This window comes from Culex quinquefasciatus, chromosome 2, assembly GCF_015732765.1.
Source record: "Culex quinquefasciatus strain JHB chromosome 2, VPISU_Cqui_1.0_pri_paternal, whole genome shotgun sequence".
NCBI classification, from domain to species: domain Eukaryota; kingdom Metazoa; phylum Arthropoda; class Insecta; order Diptera; family Culicidae; genus Culex; species Culex quinquefasciatus.
Genome location: NC_051862.1, coordinates 142089252 through 142115933, shown reverse-complemented (window position 1 = coordinate 142115933; position 26682 = coordinate 142089252). Strand labels below are relative to the sequence as shown.

The 26682-nt window shown below is 35.1% G+C and overlaps 2 protein-coding genes across 2 annotated transcripts in view; one reads left to right on the top strand and one right to left on the bottom strand.

The window, feature by feature from the left end:
• LOC6037102 (6-phosphofructo-2-kinase/fructose-2,6-bisphosphatase 1) overlaps window positions 1-26682 on the bottom strand; it is a 145518-nt gene that overhangs the window by 20398 nt on the left and 98438 nt on the right. The gene's annotated exons all lie outside the window — the stretch shown is intronic.
• LOC6037104 (alpha-N-acetylgalactosaminidase) overlaps window positions 16969-26682 on the top strand; it is a 96202-nt gene continuing 86488 nt past the window's right edge. The window contains exon 1 of the mRNA XM_038258446.1: window positions 16969-17692. The gene's annotated coding sequence lies outside the window, so the exon portion shown is untranslated. The remainder of the gene's footprint in view (window positions 17693-26682) is intronic.

The following is a 26682-nucleotide window of genomic DNA, read 5'->3' as shown; positions in this document are numbered from 1 at the left end:
GATCCTGTTTCTGATAAATCTTTTGCAACAAAATTGTATAGAACAGCAACTTTAATGGTCAAAATGAGTGTAAGGATCAATGAATGGCTTGACTGCTTGTCAAAAATCATGCAACTTTGAGAAAATATATAAACTTTCTAATTTGAATGCCGTCTTTCCAATCGTCCCTAATAAAAGAAAAAAAATATTAGTATTTTTGTTGAAATGAAAATCTATGCTCGACAACCATAAAATTGCTTTGAAATTTGTCAAGTTAAAAAGAAAAAAAATCATGCAGAAATTTGGTTTCTCATGACAAATAATTTATCTCAGAACAAGTATTTTCAACTTGTGAACAGATAAATAATCATTGAATTTACCTTAAAAATCTTATTTCTAGCGCTTCTTAACTTGAAACACTATTTCATGAAATCACAACTCATAGTTTTCAAATATTTGAAGGGAGTTTTTTTTTAAATATAGTTGCATTCTTTGGATAAATTTCATACGAAGTTGTTTTTTAATGGTTTTGCATGGTTTTATAATATGATTTTAGTTATATATGGTATTAAATATGGTAATAAATAATTTTGAGCATTTAAAAGTGGTTGAAATTTAACGACATTTTTTTATATTTAACAGTTTATCAGTTCAATTTTCATCCTCAAATCTCAATGTTGATCTTGGCCGGAACATGTAAATATCTTATTTTCAAATGATATTACAAAAAAAAGTTTAAAAGGTTGTAAAAATAAAATAGTTTATATTTGTTGTCCAACATATAAGCAAACAATATTCCTAGTGGTGAATGCTTCAAAAATAAATATTATCTGAATTAAACCTTGACAATTTTATTTTACAGACAAGCTGATTAGTTCAATATGAACAGTGTATTGAAATAAATAAAATCAAATAATTTCAAAACATTTGTGCCAAAAAGGTAGGAAAATGTATACTTCTGCTTGTATTTCGGGAATTCCCGGGAAATTTACAAATTTCCCGGGAAACGGGAAATATTTTTTTCCGGGAAATCCCGGGAATTCCCGGGATTTTTTTCCCCGGGACGGGAAATTTGACGCTCTACGTTGAATCCACAGCATCTCCTTCAAGCATCACGTGATTATTATTTTTTTGGGTTAGTAGGATAAGGTGTTGGCTTTTCGATGCCTCCCGAGCTACGATGCTATGGGGAGGACTTTCATAACAGACCCGTCGGCGAGCCTTCCGAGCAACGAAGCTATGGGAAGGTCTTTCTGGTTAACACTATTAACTCGATGATCCAAAATGTCAGTGCTTCTTTCGATCACTATATAGAAAAGGCTTTTTCACCATAAAAAATAAAACCATATTCGAAAAAAATATACACAACTTATCTGACGCCGTGCCTTCTGATCAACGATGATATTGGAAGGGCTTTGGAAATCACAAACAAAGATTACTAAAGCACAAAAAAACACCAATTACTCAACGAAAATGACGCTCAAGACACAAATAATTCAGTAAGGCAAGCACGTGGCCTCGCCGCCCGCAATCGACACACAATTCACGACAAAATGCACACTCAAAAAATTACTTTTCACTCCGAATATTTTTTACCACCACGTGCTCCCTTTACAAATTATGCACTCACCCCATACGAATAGCGACACAAAAACACATAAAAAAATTAACCTGAATAATCACGACTTCGCGTCCCCACTTCCAGCGCACCAATGATGCTATTATTCGATTACCACAATCACCCACCCGATACGAACAGCGACACAAAAGCACATAAAAAAATAACCTGAATAATCATGACTTCCTGAAAAGATGATATCTGATTTTATACAGAAAAATTAACTTAATCCACCTATGTGGTTGATGCCTTCCTCACTTTTTACCAACAATGGGTAATATGAGTGGTTTGGACACATATTTCAGCTATTTTTTTAGATCCAGAAAAATAAGTACACAGATATAACTTAAGTGGTCATAACTCGAGAAATGGTTGCCAGATCTTCAATGTTGTGGACTCATTGGAAAGGTCTCTCGATTACCTAACCTACGCTCTCCAAAAATAACTGACTTCAACAGCAACTCCCATGCACGGTTGTTGATGGTAACCGGCTTCTCAATTTACAAATTAAGATAATTTTCAGAACATTTGAATACACTAGGTAACTAATGGTTTACATTTTTGTTTTTTTATTCATAATTCACACTTTCTTAAACACATTGTTATTTTTTAATGCATTTGCCTTGCTTATGCAGTGTCCTGGTCAAATGAAGCAATGAAAATCCGCCAGATTGGGCAGCCTGTTATCAAAGCCTGTTGCTAATGCTTTAACCACAACGAATTATGGAGCAAATTTAATAACACTCTGTGTAACAACTGTATGACAAAACACAAAAAAAGGTTTAAAAAAATATGATGCATCAGTGCAATTTGTCTCAAATAACAAGAATCCAGGTCATGGTTGATAACTTTTACGCACATACGCATGAAACAGGTTGAGTCTGCCATCCGGTCCTTCATGATTACCAGTTGTCACCGTCTGATGACTGTGACCCACTAAAAACCCTGTGTTATGGAAGACAAAGGCCCGTTCGAAAGGCGCAAAGTCTAATTTGATTATGATGATCAGCCGCGTACAAGAGCCTTCGTCGCACTCCATTAGTCACCACCTTAAAACAAACGATCATTTGTAGGCTCCAAGTCATGTGTCAATATTAAACGTCTATATTTGCCATTCAACACGGGGATCCGCGCACGGGGGGATGCTCAGAAGGTGCCTTCTTTGGCTCTTTGTTATCTTGGACATGATGACTGAACCAAATGAGTACTTTTGAAGGGGTGATGATTGACATCGCCTTGGGACTGGGAGGCACTTCGGAGCACACACACACACATCCCGTACGTACAAGGTGCGTCGTGTGCTGGGACTCCTAATTATGGTCCCGGCAAAGATTCGAAGCATTCCTCGCGGGACGATCGTGGCTCAAACAGGAAACCGGACAAGGTCACGTGGGACATGCCGCAAGTGCCAAAAGTGCCACATGGCACCGTCTGTAACGTTTGATAATAGTTATTACTGAATAATTGACTCAATTACAGATTGTACTGAGTGTGCCGAACGCGCTTTTGATCGGTGCGTTTAGCGGTTCAGGTTCAGTGAAGTTTCCTACGGAGGAAATCGTCGATTGATTGATCGCTCGAAAATGCTAATGGCTGAGCGCATCGTTCAAATTCTCCACTTTTATACTTCACCCGAGAGATAAGCTTTGCGTCGGAGAAAGTTTATGGTGCTTTAATAATTAATATAATAAGTAAAACATTTAACTATGAACGTGATTGATCTATTTGAAGAAAAAAAAACTGTGCGAGCCTACTCTTTTCTTTGCTTTACAATTCAATCGGATTATGTTACTAAATTGTACATTTTATGTTCCACACATGAGTACCACCACTTCAGCCAATTATACTGCCATAGTGTTTTGCAAACTTCCATTTCCTCGAGTTTGCATTGTCCTTAGCTGAGCACCCATGGTAAAGACAACCCTTTGTGAACCAGTTTCCCACCCTACTTCCGTTGTTAAAGATTTGCCTCCAGTCCCCACTTGGCTGCGTAGCACCGCCATGTAAACATTGAATTTCCCAACTCCGGTACAAGGCCACAACGGTGAGTGCGTGGAAAATTCAAACACTATTGACTCCGCCGCTGGGGACCGCCAGAACCGGACCACCCCGGCAAGGTGTTTATCAACTATGCCCTCACCCCCACCGGGGGGGATGGTGCGATAATTTAATTTTTGAAATAATTGTAAAGTGCACCCCTCGACAATTACTGCCCACCACGTGGGCGCTGACCAAACCGCCACTCAGGTCCAATGGCCGCAGGGTGCCAGAAAGGCGCGCAACTGGGTTAGACTGACGGCAATACTGTCGGCCGGCCGATGTGGCCACTGTGGTAAGTGAGGAAGTGTCGAACCGTTTTACGGTACTCTTTTTGATGCGGCCACCTTGTAACGTGTGGACGGACCACTGTAAACCGGGGGGGCTTTGGAGGCCTGTTCAAATTTTAACGTACTTAAATTAGAATCAACATGCCCAATTTGTTGAATTTCAAATTTGAAGTATTTAAAAAAATGAAAATTAGCCAATTTATCAATGTTACCTTTGAATACGGTCGAGCACAGTTGGTCAACAGCGGCGTCCGAATGGGTGGACTCTTTTGCAAGCTTGCATCATCAACTTCCCGATGCGACCGTGTTGCTCCAGTATTGTGTACATTATTGCATGCAATTATTTACATAGTTGAGGGAAAGTGATGTTGATTTCGTGCGCTCGGTGAAGTACAAAAGTTCTTAAGTTATTTTATTGTATTTTGTGAATACTTTGGTCTTTAAGAATTGTTATTATGTACTTTAAACAAAGGTTTTTTTTAAAGAAGAAATAATGCAAAATTCTGTTTTTTTTTTTCAATAAAAAAATGACATGTTCATGTTGATATTATTAAGAAGATCAGCCAGGATTTCAAACCGTCTGCCGTTTTTGATATATTGGATCGACGTGGTCGCAAGTTATTTTTCACGTTTTTGACCATTTTGTGCCTTTTCAGAAATATGGTTGACAGCTGGCATGACGAGTGTTGACAGTTTTCTACGGAATCGGTCTTTTTTTCTTTAATTTTAATTTTTGTATTTTTTAATTCGGCTGAAACTTTTTTGGTGCCTTCGGTAAGCTTAAAGAAGCTATATTGCATCATTAGTTCGTTCATATAATTTTCCATACAAATTTGGTAGCTGTCTATACAACAATGAAGGAATTTTTTGATCGATTTGGTGTCTTCGGCAAAGTTGTAGGTATGGATATGGACTACACTGAAAAAAATGATACACGGTAAAAAAAATTTGGTGATTTTTAATTTTACTTTTGTCACTTGCAAAAACACTATTTTTATTTTTTTAATTTATTGACATATTTAAGAGGACAACAAATGCCAACTTTTCAGAAATTTCCAGAATGGGCAAAAAATCTTTGACCGAGTTATAATTTTTTGAATCAATACAGATCTAAAAAAAATTGAAATATTGGACGCAAAAATTTTTCAACTTCATTTTTCGATGCAAAATCGAATTTGCAATCAATAAGTACTTAAGTGAATTTTTGATAAAGTGCACCGTTTTCAAGTTATAGCAATTTATAGGTAACTTTTTTGAAAATAGTCGCAGTTTTTCCTTTTTTTAAATAAGTGCCCATGTTTGCCCACCTTTGAAATAAATATTTTTGAAAAGCTAAGAAAATTCTTTATATTTAGCATTTTTGAACTTTGTTGATAAGACCCTTAGTTGTTGAGATATTGCCATGCAAAGGTTAAAAAAACAGGAAAATTGATGTTTTCTAAGTTTCACCCAAACAATCCACAATTTTCTAATGTCGTTATCTCAGCAACTAATGGTCCGATTTAAAATGTTAAAACATGAAACATTCGTGAAATTTGCCGATCTTTTCGAAAACATTATTTTCAAAAAGATTAAATCAAGGAAAACATTTCAAAAGGGCCAAACATTCAAAATTACGTCCTTTTGAAATGTTAGTCTTGATTTTAAAGCTTAAATCTGTAAGCCCATACATCCAATTGAAATGTGGTCAAAGACAAACTTATGGGAAATTGGACTAGCTTTCCGGTAAAAATATTTTCGAGACTGAAAAATCAAGTCTGTCATACAGAACTAGCAAATTGCCAAAAACCATCAAAAAACCTATTTTTTCAACATTTTGATTTTTAAAACCGCTGTAATTTAACAAGGATAGGTCTTAGGACAATGGTCAATATGAAGACTTTTATGTAAAATTGTCTGGAGAATCGACTCTCGTGTTCGGTTTTTGAAAATTTTAACGTTTAGAGCCTTAAAAAAAAACAGTTTCAGTAAATGATTTTTGTATTTTTTTAGGTGAGTTGCTACATCCTGCATTTTTCGTGAGTCTTTTTGTAACATCTTAGGCTATTTTCACAAAAATTTTGGCCCTTGAAGGTGGGCCCACCTTCTTTTAAACTTAAAAATCAAAAAATCTCATAAAAGTGGAGTGTTTTTTTCTTTCAGTGTAGTTTTTTTTCGGAGAGTCCGTCAAATTTACTACAAGTTTGTATTAGACCACTTTTTGATACGATGCAACGGCTTCGAGATACAGCAATATTTAAATTAAGAAATACAAAAATTATAAAACGCTTACGCCCTTCTCAAATGTCATTATCAAGTGTAACTGGCTCCATTTACACAAAAATGGCTTGTATATTCCTAGGATAACATGTCTACAAAGTTTCATTGAAATCGGAAAGGGTCGGGTACAACCGATTCCCTATTTCACATGGAATTGCTCTATAGTCAGTTTTAAGAGAATACATGCAAAATATGTCCAATCTAACAATTTTTTATCATAATATTAAAATTAAAATGACTTGTTGTACTTCGACTCCCGGACACTTATAAAAAGCTGCTTCGAAGTCCGGTATGTTTTGCTTCGAATTCCGAACACTCGATTTTGCTTATGAATCGCACAAATTTGAACTGAAATGTTAGTGAACGGCATTCTTTAGGTCTAAAATAAGCTTTTAACATCAAAACAATCGATATTTCTTAGAAAAATGTGCTAGAATTTAAGAAAATCAAAACCATAAATTTCCACTTTGCCTTCCGGGTGCATCGGACGCCTATGAAATATTTCAGTGAAATATTTCGCATTTTTGGTCAACTTATAATTTTATTTTATTTAATTGTTTTGGCATTAACTACAGCGTTCAAACAAACTTTAAATGAAAGTTGATGTTAAAAATCATCAAAAAACATAGCTTTGCATAATGCATAATGCGAATTTATATCCAAATAATTAATAAAACAAGATGAGGTGTCCGGAAGCGTCCAGGAATTCGAATCATGAGCTTATGAGGACTTTTTTGATAAAAAAAAACTCTACAAATCGAATTTTAGGGAAATGTGAAGGTCATGAGGTAAGGCCTTGAAAGCTGTATAAAGCGGCTACCCTTAAGGGTGCACAGCAACCAAGAAATCAAATTTAAGAGCTTGATTTGAAAATTTGGAAAATATTGTTATTTAAAAGATCCGAAAATTTCACAGTATAAAATGTCGTTTGAAAAAAAAATCTAAAAAATTTGGCATCTGAAAATAAAGTCAATTTTGTTTCTAGTTTTTGAACGTCTTTCAAAAATCATGGTATTGGTAACACGTCGACTTGAATTTCGTCTTCCCTTATTACAAACTTTCCCCAAATCGTTTTTTAAGCATATCTTTTGAGCTACTTTACTAGACTTCATTATTTTCAATAGGGATGTATGGGACCCTAAGACGGATCGGATGAGACCAAAATGGTCAAAATCAGTTCAGCCAACATCAAATATAAAAATGAAAGTTAAAAAAATCATTATATTGTTAAATGGTAAGCCAAATTTAATCAAAAATAATAATATAAATAATATGTATTTCCAAGCAGATTTGTAAACATGCTCACAATGAGACTCATCAAAAATATCAAATTATTCGCTTTACAGCATTGCCTAGGCGTTCTCGATTGTGAGATTTCTACTCGAAACTAGGTGTCCGAAGGCTTGATTGTTGAGCATCCATCCGCCCCGGCATTCGAACTGACGACCATTAGATTGCTAGTTCAACTGCCTACCTAGGGAGACGACTCCTGCACCTGGACTGAGCTACCCAAGTAACATTTTTTCCAGGAGTTCTACAAGAGCTCTTCAAGATAGCTACAGCATAGCAGTTTGGACCGCGGTAGGATAAAACTCTCTCCTGAAGAAGTTTTGAAGAGATTTTTATCCTATCGCGGTCCAAACTGCTATGCTGTAGCTATCTGGCAGAGCTCTTGTAGAACTCCTGGAAATAAAATGTTACTTGGGTAACGACCTAACCTCTAGGTTAGAACGGGATTAACATTTACTTCCCCATCGGACGGAAGGCGTGATCAGACAAATTTCGTATCTCGTCTCGAAAAATGCCACCGGGACCTTCTGAGGTCAAACCCAGGCTAACTGGGTGAGAGGCAACCACGCTTACCCCTACACCACGAGTCCCGGCAAACTTATTTAGAAGAAAATTTCAAGTTCCTGTGCGCATTCAAATAAAGACAACATTGTTATTTTTTCAAACCCTCCCCCAATTAGGCACGTCATCAAACCACCCCAAGTGTAAGTGCGCGGTCCCAGAAATTGGGCTTACTCGTGCGGAAACATTCATCGTTTGCCAACCAGCAGCGACTAATCAACCGGGTTGTTTTGGCCAGGAAAACGTCGCAGGTCTGCGTAACTGGTTCACTTCTTCTTCTAGTCGTTGCGTAACGCATCACCACCAGCACGCAGCAGTGCGCTGGGACAACGCGTACTTGTACTAACTCCAGCGATTAGATGCCAGGTTCATGAAGCTTTCGCGCTGGTTCAGCTGGGCAAGGAAATGCAGTCCACTTTTTTCCGACTTCGTCGTCGTGTCAAACGAAACCAGGTCCAGTGTGGAACACACCACCAGCCAGACATTGGTGGCCCATATGGCTCAACAGACAAAACGTTAGTTTTTTTTAAGTTGGATACTAAACTAGGTGTATACACCGCGTGTAGTTTTTCCGTTCCTCTTATTAGTTAAGCCCCATTGCTTGTCGTGGTCGTAATCGTAATAGCAAAATCGAGCCCCGGCAAAATGTATGTTTAGTACCGGCGGCTGGACTATGTTGTAGTACATTTTGTACACTGGTGTGCGGTTACGAACAACTTTTCCGTTTGACTTGCCCTGGCCCAGCAGTGATCAGTGGAAAGTTTTCCTCCCAGAACGAGTTTTCCTCATCAACTGTGTGAGTGTGAGATTGTCGCCGGATACCGGTTATGAACCTACGTCGTCGGCGTCACTGAAAGCTCATCCATAGGAAAGCTCTCTTGAGCATATTGCAAGCGGCTATTGACGTGCGGGGTGTAATCATTTAATTTTTCACGGCACGTTGGTCCGTCGATGACGGCATCGCGCGCGATTGAAAGGGAAAACTGGTTCAATCGCGAAGAGGTGTTGGCGTGCTTCCTAAAAGAGCGGTTTCCGTCTGGGTTGCAGAAACGTATACCCGTGATTGAATGATTCCTTCTTTCACCCGAAGAAAAAAAAAAAGTAAATCTTTCCCAGTTCCTGAGGGGAACACCCTTGAAGAGTATCGGGGCCGGCATTTACAAAGCGGATTCAGTGGCAGTTTCATTCTCAACTTAATGTTAACATGTTAGGGTTAATGATAACATTCCATAGGTCGCCTCCCTAAGGTGTCGTGATAAGGTCCAGTTTGTGAAGATACACTACCTTCCCTTTACTAAGCAATCGATTCCAGAAGGGAAAAGATCACCAGTTGTGTTGGTCCGAGCCGGGATTTGAACCCCGATCTACCGCTTACGAGGCGGAAGCGTTACCACTGGGCTACGTGGCTCGAAGAAGGGTGCCTGAAATTGAAGGCTGGGCAAATTTCTTTGTCATTTAAATCTAGAACTAACACATTTTCAATCGTTGTTGAATTAATGATTTTTAATAGGGCTTAATAAACTTAAAGATCTTAATTCGTCGCCATCGTGCTAACTTGTCGTACGTGCATTTTGGGCCAAATTGAGTTAAGAACGCCATTTTGTGCAGCTCACAATGCCTCACCTTTTGACCTTCACAGATCCCCAAAATTCGATTTCAATCCTGAGATATTCAACAAAAACCGAAAAACTCCGTGCATTTTTGTCACTTTACATATGAAAGTAGTTTCAATCTTGTCGTGCTATCTTGTCACTCCATGAAAATTGATGTAAGTGCGACAAAAGGCCAAAGGGATTTCAGGCCAGGAAAGTCAGGATGCGTTTGTCGCACGTACAAGCTAGACTACCGTAAACATTTGTAATTATAACTCGGGACTCCAGCAACCAACTTCAACCAAACTTTGGGACAATGCACAGAATGGTCAGCCAAACAAAACGTGTTTGTTATTGTTTACATTGCGTGCTCTCGTTTTTGTATATTCAAGGTCAAACATTAAAACGCGTTTTTCTCGGAACGTCAAAATGGCGGGTGCGACAAGTTAGCACGACGACGTCGAATTTAAAGTTACTGATTTAGTTTTCTACTTTTATTCGGGAAAAAGATTATGGCGAAAAGTATTTGAGAAATTCTCTAAATTTGGCAATTTTTTTTCCAGATTTTCACACTTTTTCACGTTTTATATATTCATATATTCCCTTTGTCAAATGAAGCCTTGTTGCATCATTAGTTTTTCCATATAAGGTCCCATACAATTCTGCGGGCAGGTAAAACAAAATGGGCATTAGAAGGGGTTTTCTGATCGATTTGTTGTCTTCAGCAAAGTTGTAGGTTATGATGAGGGAGCACTCTAGGGACTCTTCCGAAAAAAGGTACGAGGGAAAAACTGATGCACAGATGAAAAAATACTTTTGAAAAGTTAAAGAAATTCCACACATTTTACATTTTTGCTGAGAAACAGACTCGGAAACTATTGATTCAATTTACAATGTTAAAAATTTAAACTTTAGGAAAATGTTCAGCACTTTTCTTTAGAAATAATATTGATAATTTTTATAACAAAGTGTAACTATTTAAAAGGACATTTTTTTACACTTTCATAAGCTAGACAAGATTTTTAAATTTAGAATCCATTTTTGAAAATAAGAACAGATAATTTCACAAAAGTTATATTTTTCAATATTGAAAATTGAACCAATAGTTTCCAAAACATCGCGAGTTGATATGAGAGCAAATTCGATTACACTGAGAAAACTCATTTTCACCACATTTTAACTTTAAGAGGCTGAACTCAGTAGCAATATTTTTAAAAAAATTGAATCAAGACTAACTTTTTAAAAGTGGCCAAACATTGAATATTACGCCAATTTCAAATGCCAGTCTTGAATTATTTTTTTTCAAAATATTTTTTTTTAAAAGATCGGGAAATTTCACGAAAATTTCATGTTTTAACATTGATGATCGGACCATTAGTTGCTGAGATATCGACATTAGAAAATGGTGGGTTGTTTTAGTGAGACTAAGAAAACTTCAATTTTCCTGCATCTTTTTCTTAAAGCGGTTGTATCTACGCAACCAGAGGTCCAATCTTCAATGTCTCTTAAACTATTTTTTAGCAAATTTTCAGAAATTTTCAAAAAAAATATTTTTGGAAATGGTCACTCAAAGTCACTATTTTTAAAAATCAAAAAACTGCAAATATTTCACTAAAATCCTACTTTCGGTGGCTATATATTGAAAACAGAGCCCAAAAAATCTGTAAAGTACAGTCACCCCACATATTCGGGACACCCACAAATTCGGAACACTTTTGTGGTAATTTGTCAATGGGATGCAAAATGCAATTTTTCTGTCGTCCCTGCTATTTTTAGGACCTTTATTTGAACATTCTCTTGCTATTTCACTAGTAAAAATAGTACTTTTTGAACAAAAACCTCATTTCAAGACTATTTTATCCAGAGCAGCAAAACACTGTCTCCAAATTGCCATAATTGTGGCATGTTATTGGGCCTTCCATAATTGATATTTTCACAATAAAAAAAGTTATCAGACCATGTTTATAACATCACTAAGCTAGATTTTTATTAATTTCAGAGTGTGAAGTCATTTTTTTGTAAAAAAATGTACTCCTGGAGAGAGAAAAAAAAGTTTGTTTACATTGTAAGAAAAAAATGTTCCGAATTTGTGGATTTCAAGAGTCAATGTTTTTCTTTAAAAACTTGATATAAAATGTTAAAATGTACAACCGGTCTATACATCAATCGAAAGATCGCAAGAAAAGCATTCACATGAGCATTCACAAATCATTATGTTCAATTATCGATTTGTTATGATTTTTTGAACATTGGCCGATCTGTAAACTGTTCCGAATATGAGGGATGACTGTACTTTTCGATTGCAAATTCAATTTTACATTAAAACATTACGTCAAATTTGTTTTTGCATGTAATTTTGTATTTTTCCAAAAATCACTATTTTTTCAAAAAAATCATAACTTAGCGGCAGATTTTTTGACCATGTTTCTCTTTGGCTCAAAAGTTGTGGGTTTTTGTCCCCTAAAACATATCAAAAAATCTCGAAAATCAAAAAAGACGTATTTTGGGAAATTGAGTTTTTGTGAAAAAAAAAAGTTGATTAAAAATCTGCAATTTTTTTTCCGTGTACCTATTTTTTTTCTCAATAGTCCTCAACAATACCTAAAACTTTGCCGAAGACTAAAAAAATACGTATTTTGGGAAATTGAGTTTTTGTGAAAAAAAAAGTTGAGCATGAGCATGAGCATGGTTGACTGCCAATGAGCTGCTACTCCGTTATTAACAGATCAGCTGAAGTTAAACAATGAATCAAAAATGATCAGTGGGAGCCAACCATCCGTTCACTGTTTAACCCCTGAAGACCCCGACTTTATTAGTCAATACCGGCGCCCTCCCAAGAAGCCTGCAGTTCAACGAAAGGGAGGAATGTTAGTCCGATAGTTGAAGTTGCAGACTCATCAAGCACATAGTTTTTCGCTATATACTTGTTGATACCGCTTGAGACCGTTGAATCCACAGCATCTCCTTCAAGCATCACGTGATTAATATTTGTTTGGGTTAGTAGGATAAGGTATTGGCTTTTCGATGCCTTCCGAGCTACGACGCTATGGGGAGGACTTTCATAACAGACCCGTCGGCGAGCCTTCCGAGTAACGATGCTATGGGAAGGTCTTTCTGGTTAACACACAAAATCACTCACACACAGTTATTTTGCTCCACTATTAACTCAACGATCCAAATTGTCAGTGCGTCTTTCGTTCATTATATAGAAATGGCTTTTTCACCGCAAAAAAAAATTAAACCTTATTCGAAAAATTGAAACACAATCCACCCGACGCCGTGCCTTCCGATCAACGATGATATAGGAAGGGCTTTAAAAATCACAAAAGAAATCACTTTTCACTCCGAATATTTTTTACGGCCACGCGCTCCCTTTGTCAATTATGCACTCAGTTTTTGTGAAAAAAAAGTTGATAAAAAATCTGCAATTTTTTTACGTGTACCTATTTTTTCTCAATAGTCCTCAACAATACCTGCAACTTTGCCGAAGACATCAGAAAAATCACTAAAAAGTTACAGCTGTTTGAATATTTACGTACCATTTTTGTATGGACAGCAGCCAAAATTGTATGAAGACTTTTATGGGTGAACCAATGACACAAAATAGCTTATTTGGTCATAGGGAAGGCCCTCACAAAAGTTGAGCCAAATAAAAAAATAAATACAAAAAATAAAAATGGTCGAAATATGCCGATTTCGTAGAGAGTTGCTCAACATTTAGAATAATTTTTTTAGTAATTCAGCAATATGTTTTGCATTGGTGAAGTATTTTTTAATTGCCAAAAAAAACTGAACATTTATCGAAAAAAAACCTTAATGCCTATAACTTAAAAAGGGTAAACTTTAACAAAAAAATGTCATTTTCAATTGCAAATTTTATTTTGCGCCTTGAAATTTTCAGTACTGGTAAAAGTAATATTTTTTTTTATTTGAACGGTAAATTTACTTAACACACGGATGTTTGACATAAAATTCCATTCATTAAGCGGAATTGTAAGCAACGTTTTATAAATAAATTGTAAGTGGTTTATAAATAAATTGTAAGTAAAATTTCCAAGTATTTAGTCTATACACCGTTCATATCGAAATAATGTTGAAAAATATTTCTTTTAAAAACAAGTGCTTATAAGTTTAACCATTCATCATTCATTTCAGTGCTGAAAAAAAGGCTGTAGCATTTGTTTGTCAGCAAAAAGTACTGATTGCAATTCCGTCGTGAAACTACTTACTTTTCTTGTCATTTTTGAACAATGAAAAAGCATACTTTTCTGTACCTAGAATAACAAAATTGAATAGTAATATTTTTCAACATAAATGCTGAAAAGTTCTACATTTGAGCACTGAAATGGATGCTGAAAAGTTAAACTTTTCGTTGCAAAACTGTTTTTTTTTTTCAACACTCCTCGTACTTATCCAACTCGGTGAACTTCGTTGGATAAATGTGCGACTCGTACTGAAAAAAATCTTCTTTTTGCAACTTGTTGCATAAACTACTATAATAGTTCTGTTATTTTTGGCTTGGGATTGGGGATTGGGGCTTTGGGATTACTAGGGTTAGTGAATTTTCACGATTTCGCGGACAGCGTGAAATTCGTGAAATTTGAAGATTCCCGCGAAACTCCGTGAAATTTATCAATTTTCTCAAATCAATTCATTAAAATAATAACATAATCAATATTTCATTCATAAAAGACTTTTCTAGTAAATTTAATTAGTAGGGTTAGTGAATTTTCACGATTTCGCGGACAGCGTGAAATTCGTGAAATTTGAAGATTCCCGCGAAACTCCGTGAAATTTATCAATTTTCTCAAATCAATTCATTAAAATAATAACATAATCAATATTTCATTCATAAAAGACTTTTCTAGTAAATTTAATTAGTTTTCAATTGAAAAATGTCATAAGAACCATTTGAAAAATTGTTAACAAAATCTACATTAACATGAAATTGATAGAACATTTACTAAGAAGTGAATGCTGCGAAAACTTAAATGATGTTAATAAAAATCAGTCAAAGAAAAAAAAATATTCCCGCAATTTTTAATAAACTCTGCATTTTCAACCGAAACTTGTTTAATTTGATTGAACAAGTGTTTTGTGATATTTTGTTTGAGATTCTACAAATTTATTTTTTAATTTCATTGTTTTTTTTACAAAAGCAATTAAAAGCAAACATTCATGTAAAAGTAACATTCAGTGAAAAAAGTTGTCTTTCCCTTTGCGTCCGGTCAATGATTTAACGGAGGAGCAAAAAAATAGACAAATTGAAATTCATTAGAGTAAAGAAAAATATTGAGAATATAGATTGCTATTTACTTGATACTCTAAAAAATATATTTTATCAATTTTACTTAGGAAACTTAAATTTTCATTAGCCTTTATAACAATTTAGTTATTATTAATTTGAGATTTGGAACATATAATTTAAAAAGAAATAAAAAGACTCATGCTTGGTTATTCAACATTAAATTATTATTTATTAGTTAGTTTTTTTTATCTTTAAAGTCAACTTTAAGACAATTTGCCCTGTTTAATTTTCACGATATTTCAATATTTGGGTGAATGGCCCCCGTGGAAATTAAAAAAAAAATGTTTTCTGTTCGGATTTAAATGAAATTTTGAAGATTTCCCAAGTCACATTTTTTCCAGGAGTTCTACAAGAGCTCTTCAAGATAGCTACAGCATAGCAGTTTGGACCGCGGTAGGATAAAATTCCCTTCAAAACTTCTTCAGGAGTTTGGAAGAGTACTTGAAGAGAGTTTTGTCCTACCGCGGTCCAAACTGCTATGCTGTAGCTATCTTGAAGAGCTCTTGTAGAACTCCTGGAAAAAATGTTACTTGGGTTAGTTACAGATAAAATTATTTTTGCCTATCGATTTTAAATTTTGTTTTTGAAAAGTGAGATGAAAATTCTAAAAATATTTCCAACAGGGCAAAATGTCACAATAAAAGTTAATAATGTAACAATATAACATGTTTTGTTGAATTTGGCTTTGATATGAAATTCAATAAAATGTAAAGAATAAAATAGTAGCAAATCAGCGAAAACTGTTTAGCTATATTAGTCAAACATTAAAAAAGCAGCTCAATAAATGACAATACGCATGCTCTAGATATAGAGCCCATCCATAAACCAAGTGGACTTTTTTTAAATTACTAAAAGTTTTTTTGAGTGTCACGTTGAACGTTAAGACTGTTTAAGTTTATTGAAAACATTATAAATAAAGCAAAAAGTAGTTTCCGTAAGTTTAGTTTATGATTTTGATAGTTATTTTAACATTTTTCACTTTCCGCGAAATTTCCGTGAAATTTGGTGTTTTGAAATTAAGGTCCCCGTGAAATTTGCAATTTTTGAGCGTGAAAAATCACTAAGCCTAGCGATTACAGTTAGGCCATTTTGTCAGTCGAGAATGGAAGGAAAGGTTAAATTATATTTATTTTATTTTTCCATATAAAATCATTCCTTACTCCATTTCTGAATCCTGCTTAATGTTGGTTAAAATATCAGCGCTTTGACAATCAGTTACAGCTACTAAAAGGCGTTTTAATTTGAATTAACGTGAACATCAGTGAATTAGATGGAAAAAGGAAAGTGTCCTGCCAAACGTATGAGAATTTCCCATATACCTGATATTTATTTATTGACATTTTTTTTATAAATAAAACATTTGTGGCCAACAATAATAATAATGAGTAGCCCTCCATATTTATTCTTCCAACAGCAGTTTTTTTAAAATTCGTTTGGAGCAATTATTTTTCAAACGTGTTGTTTTTTGTATAAAAAATAAATAAATGTAATTGTCGGATAAAAAGCAAGCATTACTTTTTCTTACACTAAGTACATCCCAAAACTTCAAAAATATAAAATAATCCCATTTCGACAATATTTAGCTTTGATTTGCTAAAACCTGAATTAAACCTTATCCTTTAACTTTCTAAACCTCGGGAAGTGTCCGCTTGTCGCGCAACATTACATCGCCATGTTGCACGACGCCTGTTTGGTTTCTTCGACCAACCCAAATCATTATGCTGCTCTACACCACGTCGCAAGAGAACCTCACCAGCTCAGCTCACTGCTTATGTTTTATGCTTCCACTCTCCCAACTCTAGCGTGGTTTCCCATCTCACACGGGAACTCGGTACATAAGTAGGCTTGTAGTCAACTAAGCCGCGACCTTTAGGTTTTATCCAGCTCTTCGCCAGACTGTGGATTAATTCACAGCTGAGAACAACCACCGTTGAACTGCGTCGCTCGCAAACCGACTTAACGCTCTGCTCGCTCTCTCGCGCGCACGATACTTTCCAGTTGTTTATACTGAGTTGTTTGGCTTGGTCGGCTTGAGCTCCAGCTTTGCCCGGATCAGCGCCGCGAACCCCTCGGCAAGTATTGCGCTGACTCTCGAGCCAGACGCACGTGTTTTGTCCGCGGTGGTGCCTCTTTATTAGAATTGTTGCTTCTTAGTGTTCTCGGTTGGTCGTCAACTTCGAAGTAGGGCTTCTTTCGGGTCGTGTTAGTCCAAGGGTCCAAGTTGGGATCGTCCAGCCTGGTATCGGTACAGATAAACAGGGTATGTTTACGGTCGAGCATTTCTCGAGAAAAACAAGTCCAGTTGCAGTCCGTTGAGTTCGCTTGCTCAACCCCGTTGAAGTGTTTTATCGCTGCACAGCTGCGAAAGTACTGCGCCGATATCGTGGGCTGTTATCTCACTCTATCCAGTGCACAACAAAATAAAAACAACTACATAGTGATAGCAACTCTTGCAGAGTGTGCAAAAATAGAAGGATCGCGCGCGCGACTAAACGAAAGTGGTTGCGAGTGAGCGTCTGCGAGTTTCGTTTGAAACGAGAAGAAAAAGATCGCGCCAACGAAAGTGGTGCTGTTGTGAACAGCGTTCAAGGGTTTCCAAACACCGAAGGAAGTGTCCCCTTAGCATCGCCGGGGTTGTGCTGTGTGTGACTCGTGTTCAGCGAGTATCAAGAGTCGTCGTCGAGCTCGCCATCAAGGGTTGTTGACCGGAATCTGTGTAGATTTGAATAAATTACACCAGGAGGCGCAGACACAACAGGTCAGTAGGTTTTCGGAGGAAGAGCACACATGTGTACAGGGGTCATCAACGTTGAACACATTAAAAGTAAGGCTTGCTGGACAGTTTGTATGGAGAGGCAGAGATAACCCAGAAAAGACATGAAAAACGAGAAACAAGAAAACAACAACAAACTGGCGATGGTGTGTTAATTGGATGTTGAATTCAGTTGACGAACGAAAACGGACTCTGGAAGGGAGAATAAAAGGATGAAGATGTGGTAAACGATCGTAAAAAGTTGTGTCAATAAAAAGAAAGCTGAATTTCAAGCAATACATGAATATTCCTGAATTCTTAATTTTTTTCGATAAATTTTCTTGTTCTCGTCTAATTTTGGTAATAATATTTTGCAGAATTTGTGTTCCTCGGTTCTTACTAAATAAAAATTCACTCCCGGTCTGTTTTCAGTTTAAGCAAAAATATTTTATAAATTTTAAGACAAAAGAATAAAATTTACCAATCAAAATTTTATGTCTGCTACAAGTCCTCAAAATTAATAAATCATGAAAAAATCCCAAATTTGATTAGACCATTTCCATTGAAAAAAATATTGTTAACTATTTGAAATACATTGTATAACTTTTATTTTTGTAGGACGCTTTTGAACTTTTTGCGAAAAAAAGAAAAACAACTGCAATAATGTAATTTGTTAAACATAAAAATTGGGCTTAAAATAAATTTTTTTGTTTTTTTAATTGTAATTGTTTTAAATTTAAAACATCAGTTTTGAGTATATTTTTACTATTTCATCAATATTAAAAATAAATTTCCATTTCTCCTTCATGAAAAATTATTTGAATTTTGCAATTAAATTTCGATGTCCTTCAAATTTTGTGATATTAACGTTCTTTTTGAATCTTTGATCTTGATCCAGATCCAATTGAGAGACCTTCTCATGAGTCTAAATGTTGGAAGTTCTGAAAACCATGTCGTAAGTTTTGTTACTTAAGTGGTATTGATGTAATTTTTTAGGTTTGTTCTTCATCAAAAACAATAATTATTTCAAATAGTTCATTACTCCAGAGAATTATGAAAATTATGTCAGTATCTTTCTCATGACTATTTTTTGATAAGGAGTGGACAGGCATTGGTGATCAAAATTCAAATTGAACGATTTTGAATTTAAAATATGAATTAAATATTGATTAAAAAATTAACTTAGCAGTTATAAATTATTTTTTGTATTAATCCTGTAATGCCTAATTTTTTCGAGTTTTTTTATTTTTGCCTTGTTTAGGAGGTTATTTTGAGTAACTTTTGTTCTACAAAAAACTTAACTTCTCTTGTTTTAAGTTTTTCTTGTTTCATTTTTAGTATTTTAATTTTCATTTATCTTGTTTGGTTTATGTTTGTTTTTGATAGTATTTGGCCTATTCAATTACCTCTTTTCATTACCCTTAGCCTTTCTAGTTTTTTTCACGTTTTTACAGTCATTTTAATTTTTTTGCTTGTTTTTCGCATTTTCTGCTATAAAATGATACCATTATCATTTAAATTGTAAAAAATGCGTAGAGGCATAGTCTGAGACATCACAAAATTACTGCATACCGAATTTTTCAACACATTCAGGAAATGTTAGTAAAAGACACAGCCAAAGTTGACCCCTAAAAAAAATTTTTTTTTTAAACATTGGCAAAGTCACTTAGAACAAATGTAGCTACCAACCCCACAATTTTCTAAAAAATTGAAAATTCTTCTTTCCAATGCTTTTAAAAGATCAAGATGGTTGAAAAATTGATTTTTATGTATTGATTTTTAAATATTCTCAACTGATATTTTGAATTTCATAAACCAGTAATTTGAGTTTTTCAATATTTTGAGACAGAAAAAAATCGGTTTAACAAGAGATTCTAATAATTTATTCTAAAAACCGTTGGGCTGCAGGTGTTTTTATATTTTTCAATTTTCGTGACCAGGAGATCATTTTAAACAGTATTTGTTCCACGCAAAACTTTACTTAACTTGTTTTATGTTTGGTTGCAGTTTTATTAATAGTATTTTTGTTTGCATTTATCTAACAAACATATAATAATGCTTCTGATAGTATTTGGCTTATTCAACGACCATTTTCATGAAGCTTTTGCCTTTTCAGGTTTCTTTTTTTCACATTTACTTTTTACAATTTTTGCAAGTTTTTCACTTTTTTTGCTATAGAGTGATAAGAAGAGGCATAGTATGGGACATTCAGAAATAACTGCATACTTATTTTTAATTTAAAAACGTTACCTAATCCACCCTTAGATGGTTGTTGCCTTCCTCACAGGGCACTTATGTGCTAATAACTTTTGATAGGGTTGTCAGATCTTCAATCTTTTGAACTCGTTGGAAAGGTTTTTTGATCACCTATCCATTGACAGGTCGCATGGTAGATCCGGACAACGTTCTCATCGAAATATATAAGATCCGGCCTCTAAAAAGTGCATAAATAACACTTAAGTGCGCATAACTTTTGATAAGGTTGTCAGATCTTCAATCTTTTGAACTCATTGGAAAGGTCTTTTGAATACCTTTCTAAAAATGTATAACATGACGGAGTTTCTTACAAAAACCACCCTTTTTACAATCTTCTGGACTTTTGTTAGAATCGTTTTTTAAGAATAACTTTTGAAGTACTTTACTAAACTTTATAATTTTCAATAGCGACTCATGGGACCCCAAGACGGATCGAATGAGACCAATACGGTCCAAATCGGTTCAACCAGTGCCGAGATAATCCAGTGCAATTTTTTTTATCAACATCCCACCACACACACAGACATTTGCTCAAAATTTGATTCTGAGTCGATATGTATACAAGAAGGTGGGTCTAGAAGGTAAAATTAAGAATTTCGTTTTTCGAGTGATTTTATAACCTTTCCTCAGTAAGGTGAGGAAGGCAAAAATAAACAATTTTGGTAAAAATACAAAACATTGGCAAAAAACCATGTCAAACTTCTAACCCCGAAATCATCTCAAGTTTTAAGATTTCTTTTTTCAATGCTTTTTAAAGAACTAAAAATTGTTTGAAAAAAAATACTTTTGGCGAATTTTTAAGCCAGAGCCCGTCTAGAGGCGGGGTTGGGTTGTAGAGGATAAATGATATCAAGTCTTAAAATGTACAAGAGTAAACCTCAAAATGGACAAATATTTTTTTAATCAATATTACTTCTCAAAATAAAAAAAAATATCATGAGCTTGGATTTTATGAATATTTCTGAGTATTTGTAAACACAAATTCTTCCACTAATTTTATGGGAGGCTGTTAAAAAAAAGGATTGAACAAGTGATTTCCTCAACTTCCTTTATTTATTGAGGTTTTTCGTCATACCCTGAATTGTGACCTTTTTCAATTTATTGCAATTTGTGTGTGTGTGTGTGATTCATGTCTTATTACATCAAATAAGAAGAAAAAAATAAAGAAAAAGCATATGACGAGAAAAAACATAAAATAACATAAAAATGTATTTCCTTCGGTTACATGAACAATGAAAATGATCGGAAAAATGTGTATATTATTTCATTCAAATTCTTACAGAATTCCAAGACAAAGTTAGTTCCACGATTTTTCCAACAACAACCGTTCTGCTCGAAATGCCATCGCGGCACTGGTCCACCTTCCCCCCATCAGTAGTGTTGACAAAAGGTTATCGATGAGTTCTGAAACAGGTTTCCCAATAGGCACTCGGGCGGTTCATCCCGCAGCACAGCTCTGTTTCGGGCTGCTGCAATGCATCTGCATCGAAGGCGATGATTCTCCACCCGGGGCCAAGCCCTGTGCACACCGCTTAGATCGCGAAAGCTAGACCTCCTCGTGTGTCCCACACTCGAACTCTCAGCGCCCATTAGAAGTCGTAAAGCGTATTCTGCTGAAACTCGTTTTTCCACCCGGCAATAGACCGGCGCGGTGAGTTCAAGTCGTGCGGGGGAGGGACCAGGGCCTTTTTCAAGAGTGTTTGCTTAACCGCTGGGAAGGCCCTGTGGGTTTGCAGGTTGTGGACGTCCTGGACTCTGTGGTGACGAGTTCTACCCATGCTAATGACCAAGTTGAACTCATTTCCTGGCTCAAACTCTGGTGAACGTTGATGTTGGAGGACACTGTGCGCAAAAGTGACCACTTTAGGTTAATATTTATTTTCGAGAATCTTGATGAAATTCAAATCAAACAAAAATGTAGGATTTTAGGTTTTCAATAATTTTTTCCACTTTTTCTCACTGCATTCTGTCGAACGTTTTGAGCCCGCAGCTGTGCCTTAACTGGGGAAGTCACCGCCTCAAATGATGAGGCTCTTTAAATTTATTAATTTATTTAACACGTCGCCGCTGCTGTCGGCCACCGCCGTCGAGCGATGAGTTATTGCGGGAAACCTCAGTGGGGCACACTTCGGGGCCTTAGTATCGACAAACCACGGTTGCAGCTCATGTTTCCTGGTTGATGTCTTTGATGAGCTACACGAACCATCTCGTCATTGAGTCAACGGTGAAATGGTGATAATACAAACGGTTATGCCTTCTTTCGGCGGTGGCAAATAATTGCTAGCTGTGGTACACCATTTCTTCCACTTTTAATGCCTCAATAAAGCAAACCTCAACGGCCAATTCTATGTCGGTCTACTTGCGAAAAGAGGAGGATTAATGGCCCTCATTATTGCACTAAAATAACAATCCAAATTTAATACGTAAGAAACCCCTCGAGGTAAGACTTATTGAACTTCATAAAACTACGAATCGTTTCAGCCAGCCAGAAATGATCCAATCCGCGCATGTTGGCGCAGAAAATGTCACTCCACCGGGTTCAGGAATGGAGTTAGTTTGTGGAGTGTGGTTATGCAAGCGAGAGAGAGAGTCGTTTTTTTCTTTTTCAAAGTTGAGCGAAATATTATAGAATGGAACGCGCGCGCGGCCAAACAAAAATGTTATGTAAAGAAAAAGCTAGATGATTCCGGCTGATTCCCCCCGTCGATTTGTCACTGAATTGTGAGCCGTCCGCGGGAAGGAAAGCACGGCTCGATCGTATATAATTTTGTTGTGTGACTTGGGTGATCGAATGCGGTACGATGATGTGTGAATTTACCTTAAATTGCAGGTTTGTTAAAATTGGGAAACGTACCTGTAAGGAAAATAGAAAGAAACGAAGTTATTAAAAAAATACAATGTAAGGTTGTTAGATTCCTCCAATCACAGATAATTCCATATAACAAATGATCAATAAAATTTCAACACAACCCAAATGGACAGAATAAAGCGACTCTCATTAAAAATTAAACTTGATATTCAACGAGTAGTCGTAAAATCTAAAATTAATTAATTGCTAGAATGCCAGATTTTTCAAGTGTCAGCCAGAAAAAAGATTCATCCTTCTCAGTGCCAGATTTTGACAGATTTTGCCAGATTTTTTACTTCATGCCCATTTTGAACAACTTTTTGATTAAAATGAACGAATTCAATTGAAAATAATAATAAAAATTGAATGAGTTTTTCTTAGAGGGAATGTAAATGAAACATTTTTTAGGTCATACAATCAATTAACAACCTGAATTCTTCAATTTTTTGAACTAATTCCTTTCCTCCTTCCCTTCACCATTGAGAATGGTTAGATTTTCGTCTGCCAGATTTTTCCAGACTTTTGATCGATACTTTGCCAGATTTTTCTAATTTTGACCTGGTAACCCTGGTTGAGCCCATGGCTTGTTATTTCAATATTTTTCCCCTCCCCCCTCGACCCCGACCAGAGTCGAGGGACATAAACTCCAAAAACAAATTTGCAACGGCCTAAACGAAGGATTAATAAAATTTCTTATGAAAACTAAAAATTCTTGCTAACTTCTTCAAAAGGACCCGAGCAGACGGAAATAACTTGGGAATAACATTTTTTGATATTTGAAAATACTAGGCCAATAACATTTTATGTTATTTATGATGAATTCAGAGGAGGTTTAGAAAACTGTCTTTATTGAAGAATCGTCAGACTAGGAATGAAAAGTTACAGTTGATCGCACACAGTAGCACATTGCGATTTGTTGATCGACACCACGATCATCTCCATGGAGCTGTTTGGGTGGTTGCCTCCCAACAATTTATAACAAGATTTGTTATTCGTCGTTATGAATTATTTGTCATTGGATTGTTATTGTAATAACAGACTAGTAACATTTTCAGTTATTCTTCGAACAAATCTTTGTTATTATTTCTTATGATAATAGAATAACTAATCCGATTATCCCAAAAACTGCCTCCAACTAGTGCTTACGAAATTTCGACTTTGTTTGTGATAGGTGACAGCACACTCCAATCATTTTCACCATGACAACCTGATTTTGACATTCTACTTTCGATCATTTCACACACAAACGAATGAGTGCTATGCAAAGTCACTCAAACAACCATTGTCTTTCCTCTAGAAATCAGGAGTTTTTTTTGAAAAGGTCCAATGAACCAAATTTCTCGTTTTTGCTTTTTGGGTGTTTTTGAAACCGCCTTAACCCTATACCCCTGACATAAAAAACACCCAAAATGCAAAAACTGAAAATTTGGTTTATTGGTCCTTTTCAAAAAAAAAAAAAAAAACTCCAGAAATACAATCGCTCAGAGAACGGTCGTTTGACATTCTACCAAGATTCCGTGTTTACGTTTACGTGTTTATGTATATGCACTTCGGAAGAAACCGGTCAAGAAAAAAATCAAATGGGCAGCAGCGGTAGCGAAAGAAAGCCAGAGAGGGTGAAGAAAAGCCCCAAGAAAACGTTCCCTCTCTTTTGTCCTGCCGTTCGTAAAGCTGTTTCTTGACCCCTTTCCTTCCAATCTGCAGATTAGCCTTTACGCTGTGTGTCAGCGATCAAATTTCGTTTTGTAAATTGATCGCTGACAGAAAATTCTATCAAATATCAAGCTTTCCCATTCAGTGATAGATCCCTTGTCAAGCATTGGTTGGAGGTATTATCAATAACAGTTGGAAATAATTTTGTTATGATAACATAAAATTGATTTTCAAAAAGATTCCATAACACTTTCTGTTATTTTAACAGTATTTGTTTTTGAAATGGCATGATTTATGTTATTACCGTTTGCCCGGGGACGTAAGCACCATAAAAAAGAAAATCATTCAGATTAACCGTATTCAGTACATAAAACTAACATGTTTTTAAAATATTGCAAAGAAGAACATTTTAATTTTCTGAGCAATAAGCCTTAGGGGATTTGGCTTGTTTCATTGTTTCAAATGCATTTTTGATACTTTCTGTTGATTTTTTTTAATTTGAAATTAATTATTTCTTTATTTTTTGCCTCAAACAGACTAAAAAAAAGATTGAATAAAGATCATACTAGCCTACACAGAAAAAAATATGTCAATTTACTCGACACGGAAAAAATGAATTACATGTAAACTCAGTTGATGTAAACTTGAGATTCGACGTAAAAGGGTGAATCATACGTAAAATCAAGTTTTTACGTATAATTTGTGGCAAATTTACATCAAATTGCATGTAAATTTAAATGTTTAATGAAGTGCAAAAGGGTTACATCATGAATGATGTATATTTTTTTGTGTGTAAGTAGACCGCAATTTTTGTTATATCCTGGATTATGATCAAGATTCATTGTAAAAATAAGAAGAAAAATAAATAAATCAGGAAAATATTTACAAGGTAGTCAAAATACAGTGTTATAAATTCAATATGCCAAAATCAGTTTATGTTTTTTCTAACTATTGTCATAAGTTTTATAAATATCTTAATTTCATTAAAGTGACATTTAAAAACAAATGCATTTTCTGTTAGCAAAATGGATCCAGTTTCAATTTAGTTTATGTTAAAAATCTTTGAAATCAATAGAAAAATTAACTTATTTGATCTTGTAGACCCATCTTTAATAAAACTATAGGAATCCAGTTTCAATTTAGTTTACCAATAGGTTTATTAAAGATTGGTCTACAAGATCAAATAAGTTAATTTTTCTATTGATTTCAAAGATTTTTAACATAAACTAAATTGAAACTACCGGTGATTTAAAATGCATTTGTTTTTAAATGTCACTTTAATGAAATTAAGATATTTATAAAACTTATGACAATAGTTAGAAAAAACATAAACTGATTTTGGCATATTGAATTTATAACACTGTATTTTGACTACCTTGTAAATATTTTCCTGATTTATTTTTCTTTTTATTTTTACAATGAATCTTGATCATAATCCAGGATATAACAAAAATTGCGGCCTACTTACACACAGAAAAATATTTCCGAATGTTATATCGAAAAATAAATGAGATCGAAAATCTCACAACCTTGTAAAAAACTGTTTTTTGAGAAAGTCGAGAACTTTGTGCAAAATGAAAACCTTTTTGGAACCGTCTGAAAATAAAGCATTTGATAATTATTCGAAAGTTATCTGATGAGCAATTCAAAAAACTAGCTACCCTGTCATGGATTATTTCTCTCACATGACACCATTTTTACTAAAATTTATCTCAGACCTTGAAAAAAGTTAAATCCATACAAATAACCACTAATACGGAAATATTTCTCAATTGGTAACACAGCAAAGTGGCATTTACCATCTACCGGTGATTTAAAAAATGTTAATTATATCAGAAACAAAACCAAAATCTCCAAACAACTGAAAGCACTACTGACTGACACAGAGACCTATTTTTGATTGTTTACTAATGTGCGCTAACGCGAGCAGTCACAATTTAATTACAACCGCATTGTTATATAACACAATTTAAAACAATCGAGCAAACAATCACACATTTTTCGGTGTGCCCATTTCCTAGCCCAATGAATAGAACAGAATGGTAAATATTTTGGTTTTGCATAGAAATTGGCTGATTTTTTTTTGTTTCTTTTCCTGGTACCAACATCATGTTGCGTGTTAATTTGACCACAATGTTGCACCCCACTTTGTGACATAATGTCTGGTCAACGAATTTGAATCTCGTTTTTTTTTTCGCTAGAGCCCTGGTTATATGGTGCGATAATTATTGTTGTTTTT